The sequence below is a fragment of the Epinephelus fuscoguttatus genome, linkage group LG11 (assembly GCF_011397635.1).
Source record: "Epinephelus fuscoguttatus linkage group LG11, E.fuscoguttatus.final_Chr_v1".
Taxonomy (NCBI): domain Eukaryota; kingdom Metazoa; phylum Chordata; class Actinopteri; order Perciformes; family Serranidae; genus Epinephelus; species Epinephelus fuscoguttatus.
In genome coordinates, this window is record NC_064762.1 from 26998463 (window position 1) to 27019224 (window position 20762).

The 20762-nt window shown below is 40.0% G+C and overlaps 1 protein-coding gene across 1 annotated transcript in view; it reads left to right on the plus strand.

Moving 5' to 3' along the window:
• Positions 1 to 20762, plus strand: part of LOC125896839 (exostosin-1-like) — an 82263-nt gene that overhangs the window by 5438 nt on the left and 56063 nt on the right. The window lies entirely within an intron of this gene.

A 20762-nucleotide genomic window follows, 5' to 3' on the forward strand; every position in this document is an offset into this window, starting at 1 on the left:
TTCTTGGATATCTCACACCAACATCTGTTGCATATTTTAGGTTGCAGAGAGCCAAACGAGAATTTACCCTGCATGGAAGATGAATTCTTGCGATATCACCATATCAGGCAAGAATCCATCTTGTCAGGCTTCAAAAAATGTGTTTATGCCAGCACCAGAAGTGGTTCAAACTAATCAGTGCCCCGTAAGGAGCTACTGGCAGCTAGATGCGTGGCTTAGGTGTGTGACCAGACTGAGAGGCAACTGTCTGGCTGTTCTCAATGGAAAATATATTTTGCTGTTCCTGACTGGCCCATGATGGACGATGATTGACATCGTGATTCATCCAATCACCTGCTATTTTTTTTTTTTTGAAAGTGCCTGCCCTTTTCTTAACTGTTTCCAATGACGCCTTCTTGAATAGTTCTGTGTAACAAACCATCTGGGATATGAGCAGCCACTGACATTTTGCAGGAAGTATCTGTGCACAGTGTAGTCTGCAAATGGAAGGGCAGTGACACATTTTCATTGACTACGTTTACAACGTGCACAAAATATTCCTGTTTTTCCCTTATTCCAAAAAAGACAGTATTCCTAGTAAGCTGTCTACATGGCTAATGAGAATGAATATTTCACTAATATTCCTGTTTACATGCAGCTGTACATACTCCGATGACTGTGCCCTAACATGTGGTTTATCACATCGAATTATGGAAAAGTGGAACGGCTGGAGAAGATTGTGGCATTTTGCTTCTTTGCATCAAAATAGTTTTTTTCAGAGTCTGTGGACTTGTTCAGCTATGCAAAAACAGCTTCCCTCTTTTATTACTTCACCTGCCTTCTTGAAAAGGTTGCTGTTTTGATATTTGCACATGTCCAAAAACCTGTTGATATCCAGGTCTTGCATAATGTTTAAAAGAAAGTGTGTTTCTCTCTCTGACAAGAAATGTGGGCTTTTCTTCTGGGGCATGCATCTCTACATCAGCCTTGCAAAGTGTTGCTTAGTTGGTTTGTGTACAACACACAGAGCAAGGCCATGTGTTGTCCAAAAATGCTATTAAAACCTGAATAATACAGGCATATCCCAGATGGAAAATGTATTTGGGAAAAGGCCTGGTTCTGGATATCCACACAGAATATGCTGTTTGCACGACCTGCAACAAATTCATATTTTCTCATTTAAAATAATAGTGGAATATTAGTGTGAATGTAAATATTGTCATTGTTTCTGCTCGGTTCTAGCACATTATATCTAAAGTGCAACAATGACTGTGAGGTTCAAGGTGTTTGAGAATGAACAGTGTAGTGCCGAAAGCCCTTTTTGTATTATAGGCCAATGCAGCAGGACAACGATCCTAAACATGCAGACAAGGCAACAAAGGGGTTTACAGGGCAAAGCTGTTGACTGTTGACTTGACGAAACTCGATCTGAGTGAGGCAAAGAGTCTCTACAGTGCCACTCTGGCAGAGCCTTTTGGGGAAGACACCAAGTGTTTGAGGGTTGGACACTTCAGATGCAAAGTGTTAAATGTAACTGGCTATAATAACTCTCCAGTCACCAGTAAAATATGAATCCAGCTGATCAGTATCTAACTTTAAACTTGCTTCAACTTGATGCAGACTGCATTGTGAGTGATTCAGCCACTTCTCGTATCCTCTTATAAAAACTCTGCAGGTAATTAGACAGCAGAAGAAGATTAATGTTATTAATCTCCAAGGGGAAGTTCAAATTTTTCACTCTTGTCATATACACACAGCCCTGAAATACACACACGCACAAACAGGACCTATACATGCATTAAATTGAGAGGCGTCAGGGCAGTTGGGGGTTCGGAGCCTTGCTCAGGGTCCCCTTGGCAGTGCCCAGGAGGTGAACTTGCACCTCTCCAGCCACCAGTCCACACTCCCTGCATGGGGACTTGAACTGGGGACCCTCCAGTCCAGTTTCAGTTTCATGTACTTTCCTAAATTGTGTTTTCTTAGACCCCCATCGTGACAATCTGCTCTGATTAATTGCAGCAAAGTCAGCGTTCAGTATGTTTGATCGATCATTGCCACCTGCTGATTAGTATCAGACATATCCCTTTGTCATCTCGGGATCAACCTGGCACCTCTGCTCTTTTTCCTCTTCAGGTTATTATCATATTTACTATAATGTTAAATTCCATTAACGTGATAATTTCCTCTGATGTTAGCTCTGATTTAAAACCCCACAGTCACTGGCTGCATATAATTCACAGCCAAGTTTGAAGTAATATGACCTTAATTAAAGTTTATGTTAATTTGTGTGAATACAGGGCCACATTTCCTCCACTGTTAGTTTGATGTGGGTGTAAACACCTTCGAATTAAAGCTAAAAGTCAGCAGTGAAACCCCACTGTTATTGTTTCTTTTAAAACCTAATGTGCTAATGTGTAAAAACTGTCTGACTGCTAATGGACTGCAGTGTGTGTCTGAAAGTGGAAGGGGTGTCTTTTTATTTCTGTTTACACCACAGGCCAGTGCCAATATTTTATCAGTGGCGGCTCATATGCTGTGAGGATACATCTCCACAATTCTGTAACGTGCAACTTTTTGAGATAAAACACGACAATAACAAATAGGGAATGGAATATGTAATCCTGTGTGCCCTGAAAACAACAACTTGCTTTAAACTCTCTCTCAAATCAGTGCATGTTAGGACATTTTATTGCTTATTTTCGCTCTCTGTGTCTCGTATTAAGAGAGCTGTTGCTGTTAATGTGAGTATGACATTATAGCAGCAACAGCAATGAAGGAAAGCTTTTTTATTTAACTGCAACTGTCTGTATATTAACAGGCGGCTGGAGTGCATAAAAATGTACTCTCTGTATTAATGACTGTGGCTGGTAAAACCGATGGTTTTATGAGCTCTTGGTAGCAGCTTTTATGGCGAAGAAAAACTGTTTTGGTTTGAGCAACATCATTTGTGCTGTTTGTGTTTTGCAGAACTGAAAAAAGAAAATCCGACCGTGATCACCGTCTGCTGCATAAACCACAAAGAGTAATAATCAATAGAGTACATTAATGAACAGAAAGTGCTTAAGAGGCTCCCTCGCTAAATAAACACTACATTAGTCCAGTCTGTGGCTCAGTCTGACATTTGCCTGATATCCAATAACAAAACCTAAAAGCTTGTTCTGACAGAGGCATTGAGTTTAGCTCTCAGTGGTGCTTTCATTTCTCATTTCTGTTTTCTCATTTGTCATTGAAGGATATATTTCATGGCACTCTGAAGGTTACAGTTTTTCTTACCTTTTTTTTTTTTTTTAAATAGAAAATGATTTCTGAAGCTGATGAATTATGAAAAAAGCAGAAATTGATTCACTGTAAATCATTAAGTTGTAATTTGTTCGGTTCTTGAACAAACTTTTCCATCAGAGAAAATGAAGACAAACCAGATGAAACTTCCAGCTCTGCTTTGAACATACTGTGACGTTTGATTTCTCGCAAATGGTTGCCAACAGCGACGGTTAATGCTGTATTGTCTCCCAGTGCTGTAGAGCCACGGGTCTGATTGCTGCATTAAGATTAAGATGATCAGACTGAACGCTTATTTCCACCTGGACACAGTATGCAGACTTCTGGGGACTCATTTATAACACACTGCCTAGGATCCATACTAAAAATATACTCAAAATGTTCGTAAGAATGGCTCAAACTTTCTCTCATCACGACTTTTGCACGGGAAGTGGCGTACACCTCTTTCAGGCCTCGTTTTGTGCGTACGCAATGTTTTTAAATGAGACCAGTGGTCATGTTCGTCATTAAGAAGCACAGATTTAAACACAGTAATTTAATATAAGAATTAACAAATGAATTCAACTACAAATAAGTACTCTGCAACAAGTAGTTCTGACCAGGCAATGTCATTTGACAACTAGGGATTTACAATGTGATCAAATTAACATGACAGCTTCACTAAAAACAACCCATCATTTCCATGGCAACGATTTACCTTTACACAGCTGAATCAACAACAAGTGGGCTACAGTATTTATAAAGTTATGATAAATATAGCTAATTACTTCTGCTGTTCTTAAAGTAATAACCTCTTAAAGTAGTAACCTACATGACTCTTGTCTTGCAGACTTAAGCAGATACTAGAGAAGCAGAGGCTGAAAGATCAGTTCATACTTTCATATCATGATTATCCTGGTCAAAATAACTGCAATTTATCAAAAATCATCAGAATATGCTTAAAGCTCTTAAAATTGCACTTTACCTTAATTTTTGTTGAGAAATAAATATTTTTATTGCATCACAGATAGGACAAATCTTTTTTTCATTAACGTCTTAAAAAGCCAGGCTTTTCAACTATTCGTGGCATCTTATCTTTTCTTATCTTTCAGTTTGAAATATGCCCCAGTTTGATGACGATTGTTTGCATTCTCTGAATCTGGTGCGTATGCAGCCTGTCTTTGCAGAGTCTCTTTTATTGTTGCTTGTCCAGTCGTCTCTTTGGATGCTGCAGGACACGATATTCACGATTATCCCGATATTGAAAATTCATCACAGTGAGCTTATTGCGTGTCTTTCTTTATTGTAATAGATAATAAAACTGTGTATCAACCGTGGGCGGATTATGAGACAATGGGCCCCTGGATGCAGATACGTAAAAGGCCCCACTACTTCTCCTACAGTACATAGGAGCAAGACACACACACTTTGTGGTGGTTTGACCTCTGTTTTGTTGTTGTTTTATGTCTCTTAAAGGGAAATTTCTGTCATTTTTTTGGATGTTTTGTGTCTCTTGTGGTTGTTTTGCCAGTATTTTGTACTTATTTTTGTCTCTGTGCTGTTCTTTTCCATCTGTTTGTGCCTCTGTGATTATTTTGGGTGTCTTCCTGGATGGTGTTTTCAGTTAAATTTTGCAGATGAAGGCCAGGGGGCCCCTGGGCCTGTGCCTGGTTGGCCTGTTCAGGATTCTATCCATGATATCGACCCATTCCAAGTTCATACTATAAGCGGCAAAGCGAGCTCAAAGGTATGTCAGTGAATCTGACTTTTCCAATAAGAAGTTGATTACATATTTGCAATTCTTTGCCCATCACTGGTCATGATGTAGAAAATAATGTACTATTAAACTGAGGGAATGATTCATTTCGATGGATTTTCTCCCACAAGGACAAAAGTTTGTTCCTGAGAGTTACATGAAGTCTCACCTCGTCTGTCTGTAAACAAAGCAGCCTTGCAATCTTTTGAATCTCGAGGTTGTGACTGAGAAAGCCTTCGTGTCTGTTTGCTGCCGCCTGCTCTGGTGTTTTACACACAGCACGTCGATACAGACATCACCCGGTGCAGTCGAGGGGGGATCCTACACAGCGAGCCTCCCTGATGGGAACAGAAACCGACGAGGATCTTGAAGCCTCGGGCGGTCGATAATTGCCCTCCAATTGAATTAAGCTGTGAATGAAGGGGATAGATAGAGATCTCACCTCCCACTGAGCGGCGCTGGATTGAACTCGGGCTGTTTTACTGTACATAGATAACAGCTCGGCTTCACCAATTAGAGCCTCGCTGTACAGAAGTGTCTCTCCAAATAATGTTTGATACCGCAGGCTGAGGGCTCAATTCACAGAGCGGCTGATAAAACACTTAATTCAGTTCGCTGTCACGTCTTTCAGGACAGCTTTCATGGTAAAATAGAGAAGGGATGAAGAGAGAGTGTAGAGGATGGTCAAATGTGATGAGAGGTGTCCTGCTGACTGTACAGTAAATCCATAAACATCTCCCTTCTTCTACTTTTCCTCTCTGCTCATCGACCTCCTCCTTTTCTTTCTCTCTCTATAGGACCTTGAAGCTATTTTAGCTCCTTCTTTCCTCTTCCGCGCTTCAACTTTACTTATAGGCCCCGTGGCAGAGCTGAAACAGATGGCCCTTTAAGGCCACAGGATGTACTTTCTGCAAAGAAATTTAACGTTGCCAAGTTTTCCTGAAAGTCCTCAATGCATTTTAAAAGTTTTACAAAGGTGGGGTACATTTTTATTGATTGAAGCAAGTATAGTGAGTTTCTGTATCTTTGTATGTCACACTGACAGACCACAAGATAGATAGCTTTGTTAGATTGTTCTCTCAGCAAACACCATGAATTGATCAGAGATCTGAGGATTGAGATAGCAAAAGAAAAACATTCATCATATTGTTTTTATTAACTGATTTTTTTGTTTTGCCACTTGGGGGGCTGATGAACTATAAAATTAAGGACAATATGTCATACAGTGGCCAAGTACTGAACGTAAGTACATGTAGGTATTTTGAGGTACTTGTAGTTTACTTAAGTATTTCCATTTTCTGTTACTTTATACTTCTACTCCAACACATCTCAGACGCAAATATTGCAGTATCTTCTCTGTAATTGTACAGGCCTTGCAACGGGAGCCTCTGCTTTGCCCCCAAATCCATTTTTTTAATGCCAAAAATAATGCCAAATATCCATGACAGTTCATCAATCCATTTTCAACCACTTATCCAGGTTGTAAGGGCAGCAGGCTGAGCAAAGTATTTCAGACGTCTCTCTCCCCAGCAACGCTTTCCAGCTCCTCCTGGGGGATCCCGAGGCGTTCCCAGGCCAGATGAGATACGTAATTTCTCCAGTGTGTTTTGGGTCTGCCTTGGGGCCTCCTACCAGTGGGACGTGCCCAGAACACTTCTAACAGGAAGTGCCCAGTAGACATCCTGATCAGATGCCCGAGCCACCTCCACTGACCCCTTTCGATGCAAAGGAGCAGCGGCTCTACTCCGAGCCCCCTGTGGATGTCTGAGCTCCTCACTGTATCTCTAAGGCTGAGCCCAGCCACTCTACGGAGGAAACTCATTTCGGCTGCTTGTATCCGTGACCTCAGTCTTTTGTTCACTACCCAGAGCTCATGACCAAAGGTGAGGGTTCGGACGGAGATGGACCCAGAAATTGAAAGCTTTGCCCTCGGGTTTAGCTCCCTCATCACCACGATGGTCTGGCCCAGACAGCCAATCTGCCAATCCATCTCACGCTTCATTCTACCTTCACTTGTGAACAATTGCCCAAGAATCCATGACAGTGTTTCCTCTAGATTAATTCGGCAGTGGAGCACGCCATACCATGAGCTGCTGCAGCGCACCACTGTGGGTCCACACTGAATGAAGCAAGTGTATGTAGTCAGTTCACATGTCTAGTAACAGCAGAACTGTCGAGTGTCTATTATCTAAACTGCCAAAGTCAGTGAAACAGGTGGCGTGACGATAACATTGTTGGAAGGCTACCAGTTACAAACAAGCTCTGTTTTGAATGCTAATGATGATGTACGTGCAGATGTTTCCAGTTGCCTCCCTTTCAGTGCTGCTAAATTTGTGCGAAATTTAGTCTACTCTTATCTACTGTGGCTTTGCATGGTGGTGGTGTGTGGCTGTGAGTCACTCATCAGGATAAAGAAATCAACTCACCAGTGTGTAAACTCTCCTCCTGGCAACTTCTGCTAGCTAGCTGCTAGCCAGGTCAACGTTTTCAAATGTAAACATCGGTAAACAGCAAGGAAAGATGGAGAAGACTGACACAGCCAAATTAGCATCCTGCTAGTCATTGTACAGATGTTAAAGATTAAACTGGACGACTTTCATGCTGCATCAGTACCAGCTCAGTGGCCTAGCGGTAGAGTGTCTGCCCTGAGACTGGGAGGTCGTGGGTTTGATCCCCTTTTTCTACAAGCAGATCTGACAGAGCAGAGGACTCTGGGAGAGAAGGATAGGAACACTATGGTGAGTAAGATCTGGTGTAATGGTGGTATTGTGAGGTGTTGTCCTGTTCCTTCTGTGGATCACTGCTATACACCGTTCAGAGGTGGCTGCAGTGCCCATGTTCAGGAGGAGGGACCATGCGGCCATCTTGTTGGGGTTGAGATGTGTGGACAGCTTAATAATTCCACAGCCATAAACTATGACTTACCAGAAGCATCCAGAAACATGGACAATTATAAAGCAGCAGGCAATATTGTAAGAAGACACAAAAAATGACTAAATGACAGTGCACACGTTAAAGGAGCTGATGGGATCACATTTCACAGGAGATATACTTTGTATAATTACATGTGATGAGCAAATAAATGTTTGATTGATTGGTAACATGCAGAAGGATTAGGTGTTTATGTGGTTTTAGCTGAGCTAGACGAGAGAACATTTGGTTAAAACAGATCAGTAATGTTTTGCCCTCACTGTTCTCACTGTGTTGATTAAAAACTCAACTCCTCGCATTTTCCCCTGGTGTTCTTCACCACTGTTTTAGAAGAAGGAAGTAACATGAGTAACAGGCAAACCAGTTTTAACGTATTTTCTTTTTGAATAAGTGCTTTGCAGTGAATCTAATTTCTGTTAAGAGTTTTTCTGACACCATGAAAAGTTGACTTTCAGAGATAGTTATCACAGTCACGCTACAAACATATAATGATCTTGTAGAGCGTGATATATTGCTGGAGATAAAACTACCCAAATGTATTTCAAGAAATGAAAATGAACACAACCTTATACATCTATAGCAGTAAAATGTGGCATACAATGGTAATACTTACATACGTTTACTTCAGTAAGGCTCTGAGGGCAGGATATTCACATGCAGTGGAGAATTTTCACACTATGATATTTCTACTTTTACTTAAATGCAGGATCTGAATACTTTCCCTGCCACTGATGTGAGCTAACACTTGTTTATTGATATTTTCCACTCAGTGCTCACACAATCACTTTGTCATCATTTCACATAATGTGTTTCCATTGCTAATTATTTCATAATAAGCAAAGTAAAGACACTGAATGAATTAGTTATAATGCGCTCTTTCTAATTTGATGCGTCCCAGAATGCATAAAGATACTCAGATGGAAACACAGCTGCTGTCACATCTGTGGATGTTTGGCAGCTGCAGAATTCAATATGTATGACGGGAGAAAAGGGTCTGACAGCATTAATTAGAATGTCAGCTGTGGTCATGTGGGTGGCCGGCGCTGTCGTTGTGTAGTCGCGTAAGTGCAGTGTGTATATGTGTGTGTGTTTAGTTATTTTTTCCCGGCCTTGTTGTGAGATGTTCTATTAAAGCACATCAAAAGTCAATGTCCTCTTTCCTTGTTGGCGCTTATCTCCCTCACTCCCCCATCCTCCTCTCCCCACCTTCATGTCTCTTATTCTTCTCCTCATCCTCTCCTCCTCCATTCCCTTATCTGTCCTCGTCCTCTCTCCCCTTCTCCTTTTCCCTCCTCTTCTTTCCCTCCCCTTGTCTGTCGAGCCAAACTAAACCGTGGAAAAGCTTTTCCCGCTGTCTCAGTGCATCTTTGATGCAAGTCATGATGAAGAGCACCGTGAGGAATAATAAGAGAGTCTGCCAGAGAGAGACGAATTCAGGACTTTTAGGGAACTTTGATGTGTGACCGATTGAGGAACCTAATTACAGAAACAAAAAGCAGGATGAACCAGAACTTAATATGTGTTTTAGTGTGTGTTTAGGTTTCTCTTGTTAAGGATATCTACATACTGAATATACCAAACACTGCACTATCCCCTATATACTGTGTTTTTATTTATTTATTTATTCCATTTTTTCCAGTTAAAGGGACCTTTTGTGTGTATAGTTTTCCTTATCTGGATTGAGGATTCAAATATTTAGGGTGTCATATGTCATACAAATATGTGTTTTCAGACTCTATGGAGAAAACTGACTTCTCAAGGTTTATTTTACGGCTGCCCCTGGCTAAGAATTTTCCTAGTCGACCAATAGCCATCATTTAGGGCCATTAGTCGACGAGTCGCCTGCATGTTTACGATATTAATTGAATTATTAAATTATATATTTTGGGTGGGGCAACACAATGGTTTGAGTTGAAGGTGTGAGAAAGAATAGTATCAGTAACATTGTTAACACTGTGCTACATTACAGAGAAATACAAAATCGTACTAATGAACCATCATTAATATAGGCCTATATTTTATCTACAAGCGCTACTCAATATTTAAGGCATTTTAATACATTTTGTATAACATGAATGTTGGTAAACTGATAACTTTGTCAGCAGCAGAAATATTTAATAATGTGAAGTGAGCACATTTTTCACCCCTATATATATTTTGAGCAAGATTGCAATCAAGGAAAAAGCCTTTAGGTAGCTGCTAAGAAACGCTTGAAATCTAAAACTTATTTCTAAAGCACTCATATCTTTAATGAATTTACTGAAACACTTCACTGTTGTGCGTAGGTCTGTCTGAAATGGTTAATTCAGTGTTTTCCTCTTTGGATATCAAACAGCACTCAGCTGCAGGTGGCTGAAAGAAATTAGTCACAACAGTACTGGTCTTTGGCCCCGGCTGGCCACTTAGTACAGTAATAAGTAATTCAAATGAAAGGCAGCAGGATTTATTAATAACAGTCATAACATACACCGGTATACAGATGAAAAAGTTGTGCTATGGAGCTGCTGTGTGTTTGCAGAGATGATTCTTTACAGGATATTTAAGAGTTTCTTTGAGGCCTTTAAATGTCTGCAGATTTCGCAGCCAGCAGCTGAACTCATCAATACATCGAAGGCTTCTGCCAAGGCTGGTTGGAGGGTAAAAGGAAGCTCTATTGATCAGGTTTGACTTGACCACGGCAGCCAATCAGCAGATGAATAGAGGTTAATGGTTAATGGTCCTGTGAAAGCCAAACATAGATTGGCATTTAGTGCAATAAGGCCTTGGCATTTATTTCGGCTGACCCTCTGTCAGTCTTAACGGGGAAAAAGAAGTTAATGTATCAAAGGGTGAGCAGTCACTGTGAAGATCACAAACCGGGATTTCAAACATTTGTTGGATTGATTCAATTAACTTTCTGTTGCAGAAGTGCACAGAATAAATGAAAGTATTAATTTAATAAATCCTTAACCGCTGTATATGAAGGTTGCATATAATATTTACCATCTAAAATCATCAATTCTTAAGATGACTTTAATGCACAAGTTACATATTACTTTGTGGTTGGAGCAGCAGATGTTTAGATATAGTCAACCAAATGAGTGAACGCTTTGGGACACATTATTTTTTAGCATTGTCACAATACTTGAATGTCTAACTTCAATACAGTGCCTTGAAAAATATCTTCTAGTATTTGATAGTACTTACGTGATTAAAACCTGTAAAAACACTGCATAAATCAGTTTTAAACATTACAAACCAGTGTAACTCTGAAGCGGCTTGTTGCAGACGGGCTTTTAAGTACGGTGGCTGATGCAAAAACACAAATGGCCCTATCTAGAGCCAGTGTTTGTTTCTGGGCTACTGTAGAAACATGGCAGTGCAACATTGTGATTCCAATAGACAAGGACACCCTATGTAGACATTAACATCTCATTCTAAGGTAACAACAACACAACAATTCAGGTGATTACACACTGGGGGAAACATACTTGTTATATTATATATTTCTTGCGTCTATATGGGACAGGCCTTTAACTCCTTTTGCACAAAACTCTTGCTCAACAAAGATGTGATATACTATCAGAATTGGTTTTTTTTTTTGTTTTTTTTTAACCCGTATGTTAACCTGGAAATCCAGATGCCCCGCTCCTTGCAAATTCAAATTTGCACTGTACGGGGATCAGGCCTCGACAAGCAGAGCCTGGACGCCATCGCCATCAGACCAATCAGATCAGTCTATCTGACAGAAGCAGGCTCTGGGCGGGTGTAACTTGATGACGACAGCGCTGCGCAGTAGTAAAAGTAGTAGCAAAAGTAAATAGTCAAGATGGCAGCTGCCACATCCATTCAATTTAGCTTTGGAGGAGACGCTAAGCCAGCTACACTTATCTTTTTTCTTGAGAGAAGAACAGAAGACTGCCCTAGAAGCCTTTGTTTCCATGAAGGGCGTTTTTGCCATTTTGCTGACGAGATACGGCAAGAGCATAATGTATCAGTTAGCCCCACTGGTCGGCAAACAAATCGGGCTTAGTGCAATGAATACGTCACCTTATTTTTTGCTCTGATTGGCCATCGTGCTATCCAGTTGCGTGCAGCGGCGTTTAATATGCCTCGGTAAGTACCGCTCCTTGGGTAGGAAGGGTGTGTATCGGTGAGGACCAGACTCAAAATCTTTCTAGATTTGAGTCTGGATTTCCAGGCTACCCATATGTAGTTTACTTGTATACAAAACATGTCAATTATTAATCAGTCATTTGATCTGTGATCAGCCATTGCCGGTAAATCTGAACGAATTATACTCTTGTGCTCATAGTTTCAGTAAAATGGACTGAAGGATTAGAATATGGAGAATCTAACTGAGAAAATTCCAAAAACCAAGAGGTTCTGCAACGTACACACACTGCTCATACAGGCAGTGTGGCAGACCATAACTGCCGTGAATTCAACGTATGCTCTGAACTGAGGCAGGGACACGCTGTGTATGGCGTCAGTGGATAAATACATCAGTCCTTAATATAAGTCCTAAATCTGGTCTTTTATATTTAAGTTGTCTTGGCAATATATTGTATAGGTCACAAAATATTAGTGTCTTTGTTTCAGTCTTTATGTTTCCTTTACAATTTGGGAACACAGATTCAGTAATTTTTTGGAGAGCATTCACAGATGCAGTTTGCTCAGTTTTCATGGAGCTGTAAATGTTCAAAGTTTTTGTTTGTTCTGAGCACATTTAGGACCTCTCCTCAGAAGTTGGAAATCAACAAGCCCTTTGGATGCTCCTCTCGTGCAGTCCTTTTCTGTTACTTTGCTTGATCTCTCCATTTCAGAATAAAAGTTCACATTTTGAACCACTTCTCTCCAAGAAACTGTGAGTGCCCTTTCCTCACCACATGTATTTGACAGTCATAAAAGCACACGCTGGAGGAACAATCTCTTTGCCAGAGAAAACAACAACATGCAACGCTGTGCTGTCTGTCTGCAGAAAGGATGTCATTTCCTGCAGCCGTATGAAGTGTCACCAGCCCTCTCACTCAGCCCTACATCACTTTCTCTTCTTGTGTACCCAGAAAACGAGCCAGGAACACAATTCAACTCAATCACTGTTTTTTTCTCCCCCTTCACCGCTGTCTCATTTCCGCCCCTCTACCTGCCGCACTCTAATTTCTCTGTTGTCGTTTGCTGCCTTCCTTTCTTTGCTCCCTCTCATTCTCTCCGTCCATTTGGCCGAGAGCTGACGATCAGTTGAGTCGAAGTAAAGGTGTGTGGGTCGTTGCAGGATGTTTGTCATCCATCCATCGCTGAGAGAGACAGAGGACAGAATTAGAGAGGCGGTAAAATAGTGAAAGCACTGCGTGGCAGGATGGATTGCAGTGTGAATCCATCATGTTCTCTCTCTTTCTCTCTCTCTCTCTCTCTCACACTCACACACACACACACACACACATACAGAGGTTTTATCAAAGAGAAACAAGGAAGTGTTGTTCTGCTGTGACTTTTCTTTTGCTGCATGTCATCGTGCATATTTGTCACTTTGGAGCTGAGACAAATGGTCCAAATACCAAAGATTTTCTTCATCATCTACAGCCATAGATCCTAAACACTCATGTGCTACACATATGATGCGCTATCTTTTTATTTTTTTGTTTCTTCAGGGGCCCATACTGGACAATTTTAGCTGGTGTTAAATTTAGTACTGTTGTATTGCAGCTCCCTGAAGCACTCTTTGGAAACCTGCATGCATTTCTAGAGTGAAAGATAGAAAATAACAAAGTACTCTTACTCAAGTACTGTTTGCACAAATTTGCAAATTTTACTTTACTTGAGTATTTCTTTTTTATTTTACTTTAAACTTCTACTCCACTATCAGGGCACAATCCAATAAGGATTGGCTAATTTTGTGGAGCAAGTAAAATGCCATGTTGGGTTCTGTAAATCTAGCAACTGGCTTGTTGGGGTGGTGGTTAAAAAAACACAGAAGCCATCTTTCAACATTGACATGATACGTGGTCGATTGCCGTTATAATTTTACAGCGCTCGGTGGCATTAGGGGGAAATGTGGCGGGACAAGAAAGAAAGTTAAGGCAGGGAAAATCTGAGTAAGGTGGACGGGAGGGGTGGTGGATGGGTCCAACAAACACAGACTTTCACCCTGGAGAGCGATGTTTGTGTCCCGTTAGATTCTAAAGCCAAACCCTGTTTTTTTTTTTCCTAAACCCAACCACATACTTTTGTTGCCTTAATTTCAACCATGTGTGCTAGCTGTTGAAGAGAAAAATGTCAATTTGTGTTGTTCTGAGGTAATGCATTTATTTTGAGAGTGTATTTTGAAAGAAGACAGTGCATGTACCGGGTATAACTTGACATGGCATCGCAGAACGTCAACAACTAACGCACCCAGGGTACCTTGCACGTCGTATCTGGACGTGGAAAGTCTATGAGCAAACTTTGACGAGGTTGGAGTGAGAATGTGTTGCAGAGACACTACATCCTTTTTTTTATAAGCTGTAGTTAATACAACTGTTACAGGTTAGTTTTTATATTAGGATTACATAAAAACATACAATATGTTAGCACTATACATCATTAAAGACTAAACCAGTGGTTTCTAACCATTTTGGCTGGTGACCGCTTGCAAAAGAAAAAAAAAGTGTCCAGTTGGAGCCCCTCAGCCTTTAGATGTCTGTGAGGTGTTACTGTAGCTGTTCTACCATAGACACATTTGTTCTCTTAACATTAAATAACTGTTCTCATTCTCCAGTATTTCACCAAAAACATTAAGATCAAAGAAAAGAAAAAGAATAGCATCAAATGTGTTTTCTTTCCTGTGCCATTAATCATCTCACAACATTAATTTTGTGACCCTTTTGAGGGGGCATGGCCCCTAGATTGAGAGCCAGCTAACTTATGTAATGATGTCATATGCATTTGACTGCAAAACAAGTACTTTGACTTTTGATATTTCAAGTACTAATAATTTTCTTTTACAATAGGATTTTGATTGTAGGACTTTTACTTGTATGGAGTATCTTTTTCATAGGGGTAAAAAGCACGTTTGAATAGAACCACTGAACCATCTCATTATAATTTATTCACATTATTGTATTGATATCATAGCTGCAATCTTAATGATTTATTACAAATTGAGAAGTCCAGGAGAACTGATCTGCCCCCACAGTGGTTAAGGCTTTGTTACGTTTAGGCACAGAAGTGGTTAAGATGAGGTTATTTGAGTTTTAAAAGAGGGTAAGGAAAAGATGGTGGTCATGGTTAAAAGCATTAATATGTACTTTAGGAAATGGGATATAAATAGCAGTTTCTGTGTCAAAGTGACAGGCTTTGCCTCTTCAAAGAAACATATCTTACCATATTTTGGTGAAAATATGAGTGTTTGACACATGGCATTAATGTGGATTATACTTCAAGTGCGGTTTGAGAAGTTTCTTTGGAAATTCGGATGCTTCTTGTCCTTTTTAAAATACCAACATAATGTGAGATGATCACAGGGGGCAAGTGTTTGATACTCAAAAGATCGATTCAAGGCGGATTTTAGGAGTCATCTTTGGATGCTGGATTGATCAGTCAGTTTAAACGCACATGAGTCAGACCACAGCCTTGTTATTGTAGATACTCTGGACAATATGATTCTTCTTACTTGGGTCCTACTTTACAGATTTTCTCTGCATCTTTACACTGCCAACTCTGCTGCAGGAAAATGGAGACCAGTGTCATTTCCTTCTATCACTGGGGAGTTGATCAAAGCAGAGGGACTGGCAGTTGGACTGTTGTGATTAAAGTGATGCAGTGTTTTATGTGATGAGTGAAACAACATAGACGACTCTTGTTAGGGTGCTGATGTTGCTGTGTTTATTTTTCATTGCATTGACTAAACTGCAGCGTATTGTCATTGCAGTGAGGTCAAGGTCTGGTCAAGGTCTGGTGTTAAGCTTGGTCGGTTATCGTTAAGGTTAGAGCGAGCCTGTAGAGAATCAATGTAAGTCGATGCAGTGTCCTCGACACAGTGTCCTGTGTGTGAAAAACATGCATCCAATCACCGGATTTAAGATAACACTTTGATGTATATAATCTGTGTACACGTGTGAATTCGTACAAAACCTGACATGTCTGGCACTACAACTTACACCAGTGGGTGCTGTCAGTTTTCATTAGCCTAAGGCACACACACACACACACACACACACACACACACACACACACACACACACACACACACATACAAACACCCTCCCGCAGGTGTAACCAGCAAGAGTCTCTTTGCAATTAATTTGTTTTAAGGAGCTTTATTCTGTTTGTCTTTGATTTGAACTCTGAAAACATCGCCCGCGGTCAAAATTCCCTGACTGCGCTGAAGTATCCTTGAGCAAAACGATAAATGGCCTCCAGCTCCAGGAGCTCTTTGTGAATGACCTCTTTGGCTTCCTGTAGAGAACGGCATTTTGATTTCTCGTGAGGATTAATTAAAGGTCACATTATTCAGCTTGATCTCATGCCACCTCTTCCTCTTCTGGCTCATGGGCTGTTATTATAATGACGCCGGGGGCAGCTGTTAGCATTGTACCTTGATGCAGAAGGGGTTGGCAGTTAGAAAAACATCATAGCTGATGTTGGTCATGTCATTTGACTCATGTGATGACTTGACTTGTGAGTGCTGACTTTTACTTTCACATGGGACACAAACACCAGTCTCCTGGGGCAAAGTCCTGTGCTTGTTGGACCCATCCATCTCCACTCCCACCCATCCTTAGTGGATTTTCTAGCTCTTTTTACTACATTTGTCGCCCTGATGGTCTGGCCCAGTATGTCTTATACAGACGCTAAAGGGTGACAGTGACACTAGAGACACCCAATTAACCCAAGCAGCAGATTTTGATGCCCTAGGAGTCAGACTAGGCTACCTGTATTAGCTTTCACAAATTCATCACCACTTTTGGTTATTATGAAAATAAATCTGAACTTTGATAATTCCAGTTTTCCCAGTTGTTTTTGTATTACACTTAATTCTAAGAACAATTCCAACAAGTCCTTTAATCCACACAATCATGAGTCGGTTTCCACCTTCTCATATGACCCAAAGGAGAGTTACCTAAAATATCACCCCTACCAGTGTTATACCTCAACAGGATAGGTCGTATTTGACTGTTGGCCTTTTTTAAATCTGTCATCTGAAAAAAATTATAATGCACAGAAACCTAGAACACGGATTCTGATGTGTTTTATTCTATTTGTTGAGAAAATTTGCAAGATGAGACAAAATGTAAAGACAGATTTCCTCCTTTGCCTCTCTCCACTGGAGCTAACCTATCTGGCCGTCACCACTCCCTCCCTGTCTTTGATTTGGCACCAGAGCTGCATGACGGGGCGGAGCTGTCCTCCGTCTGTCTCCACATTCTGTGTGCAGACACATTATTTTCCTCTTCATCATCATCCACCTGAATATTACTATCTGACCTGTTGAAAGTAGATGTCTGAGTTATGAAATGATTCTGTGCACCCTGTTCTTCTGTCTTGCCGCGGCTGTGTCCCGCCGACACATTTTCTTCACTGATTCTTGGTCAAACGTCTCTAAAGGCTCTGACGGATGCCAAAAACACAGAAAATCTGACCTGTTCTGAAAATTTAAATGACGGACAAAAGTTTAGTAGCTACTCAGTGTGCAAAGATGATTGACACAATGTGAGGTCGTATTTATTTTTAGATGTGCAATAATCTCATAAGAAAAAAACTGACTCTGTGTGCAAAGGTCTTTACTGATCACTGTTTTAAACACATGGTTAACATTGTGGAAAAACTACCTGGCTAGGTTTAGGGAAAAGATCATGGTTTGGGTTAAAATGAGTGTTTGTTACCAAGGTAACATGACATATTTCACTTGATATACGACACATGATATACATTAAATCGTCAAATTAACTAGACATTGATATTTAGTTTCACACAGGCCGCAAACAGTTTTCTCCTGGAAGTCCTGTGTTTGTTTGACCAATGCATCCACTCCAATGTCCTTCCTATGCAGACTTTGTCGCTCTTTACATTACGTCACCTTACTTCCTCCTTTGATCCTGTCATAATTACAACAGTCTCTAGAGTGCGCAGCCTAACAATAATGTTAAAATTCCTTGTAATAAGCTGCTCATACAAATGACCCATGTGATTGTATTTTGAAGGGCAGTCTCAAGAAGACAGTTATTGTTCTGCTGTTTAGTAATAATAAGATTTTGAGACCCTAGCAAGACTATGTTTATGGGGAATATTAAAGGGCGTATTGTTTTAGATATAGTATTTATATTACTTGGTACCACAGAATTATATGTTATGTATTTATTGTGAGGATAGAAATCATGCTGATGCTTTTAAAACTGGAAAGAAATAATAGAGAAAAAAGTAAAACATTAGGTATTTATTTAAGTTATAAGGGAACTTAAAATTGTTAAAAAAAAGGTTATGAGGGGAATTGTTTTATTATAATAAAAACAAACACATTTTCCTGAACTTGGGTAATAAAAATTATTTTAATGTTATTTATGTTACATATGTTGCCTGTGTTATATATTTTATATTTATATTTGTGCTGCTGCATTTTTTCAATACGCTTTCAATTTATTCAGTTCTTTAAAGATCACAATAAAAACCTCAGTTACATAAAACATTTTTATATCCTTAAATATCCTGTAAGCTTACATCTGTTTGTTTTTTTACAGCGGTTTTTCCTGGGTAGATAGTGACGGTAAAATCCATAAAAACACTGGATTAACAATTAAACAATAAAAAAACAATAAAAGATTTATTGTCCCATTAAAAAACCTGCTGCTTTGTCCATATTTTTGTCTGAGAGAATCACTCCTGTGTGCGCGCACACACACACACACACACACACACACACACACACACACACACACACACACACACACAGAGGCAATGTGGGATCAGCTTAATTAAAAAAACGTAGCTTGCAAAGCAGGAGAATCTAAGCGTCACGATGGGAGTTTAGCAGTGAACCGCCACATACAACTGTCTCTCATTAATGCTGACGAACACACATATATAAATATACAGTATGTTTACAAACACACACACAGCACCTTGTGCCGGAGGGAGGCGACCGTTTAATAGTTTCAGTATCGCCGCCATAAGCTCTTCTCGCTCCATAACTCTGTCAGCAGGGATTTACAGCTCATTGGCTCTCATTATGAAAATGTGATATTGCACTTGAAACCCCTCCGGCTATTCTTGGCCTATGGACTTCTGCAGTGTCATGGTTTAGAGACGGAGGGGAACAGAGCCAGCAGACTCCTCATCCTGCAGGTCCAGAGAGGTAGAGACGCTCAGTTTATCCTCATTTTTATTCTGCCGGGGAGTTTTTCCCCACATTTTTAGGCTTTCAGACATGTGGTTGTTTGAGGACACGGTCTTGAGTGAGTTTTTGTTTTCCTGATTGTAAAAGCAGGGGGTGTCTCAAGTGTGTGTTAACAGCACATACTGTTATGCTGATTTCTAAGCTTAACTGGGTCATGCACAATGATTTAAATGTAGGCTGTGTATTTAGTCATCATAATTTAGCAAAATGTGCATTAAGCTGTCGATGGGATTCGACAATTTTGTTTATAGTTTATGAACTACTTTGTTCCCAGTAATTCTATGGGAGTCAATCATAACTGCTTTGCTATAAACATCTTGGCTGGGGTTTTTTAGTCTACAGTTTTTGAAATTTAAAGGACAGATTTTGGGTGAAATATTACTTTAACTCAGCAGTTTTGTTCTCAGCATCATTGAACCTTAAGTGGCTAAGTTTACAGACAGGTGAAGCTGCAACTAATGATTGTTTCCATCACTGATTCATCTGCAGATTGTTTACTTGATTAATCAACCATCTATTTGGTCCATAAAATGTAAGAAAATGGTGGAGATAGCCAAATGGGATGTTCCTATGATGAATAACTTCCCTGACCAGTGGCAGCTTTCGGAAATTTGGTGCACTAGGTGAGGCTCCCCCGACACCCCTGAACAATAAAATAATATGACAGTATATATACTGACAATACTGATACCAATGGTTAAAATAACAATTTAAGCCAATAGCCAGTACTGATGCTTTTGTATTGATGTTTCCTTTGTTTTTTATGTTGTTATCTATTCGTCTTTTATGCCAGAGGGACACAGAAATCTACACTATATAAAACATAAATGAACAGTGTTAAAATCATCAGGGTCCTTCATTAAACTACCTTTGAATGAGCACAAAGTCAGTAATACACATTTATGAAACAACCTATTAAATAACCTTCTTTCACATGAAAAAAAACATATTTAAAAAAATAAGCAAAAAGTCTTTACTCTATATGATATGTCATCTATTTTATAGTGTTCTGAAAACATCAACACATTTCTCCTTCAAACAGCTGGATTTATTCAAGTTTCTCACCAAGAGCTACAGTTTACAAGATTACATTGAACACATCATGAGAATGTGATAATTTACCTTCGCCCAATACTGATTTTTACTGAACAGAGCTTGAACACTTCACAATGTAAAACAGGCAATCTCCCTGAGCTGTTAGTTGCATCCACTGGCTGCTCTGAGGTAACGATAACTAGCTCTCCTCCTGCTGATTTCATGTTCTTTCTCTCCACATCCACTCCTGCGTTTTAGAGTTCATGTGACGTCAGATAACCCGCCCATCTCCCCCAGAGAGCAGTTAAAGTGTAACGAGCAGGGGAGGGGGACCTAGAAAAAAAGGCCTCTCTATTATTTATTGGGTTTTGTTATGTAGTTATGTCATTGTGGCCTTATGTAATATTTCAAAATAATAGTAGTAGTATTAGTTAAACAGTAAAAGAAAACATT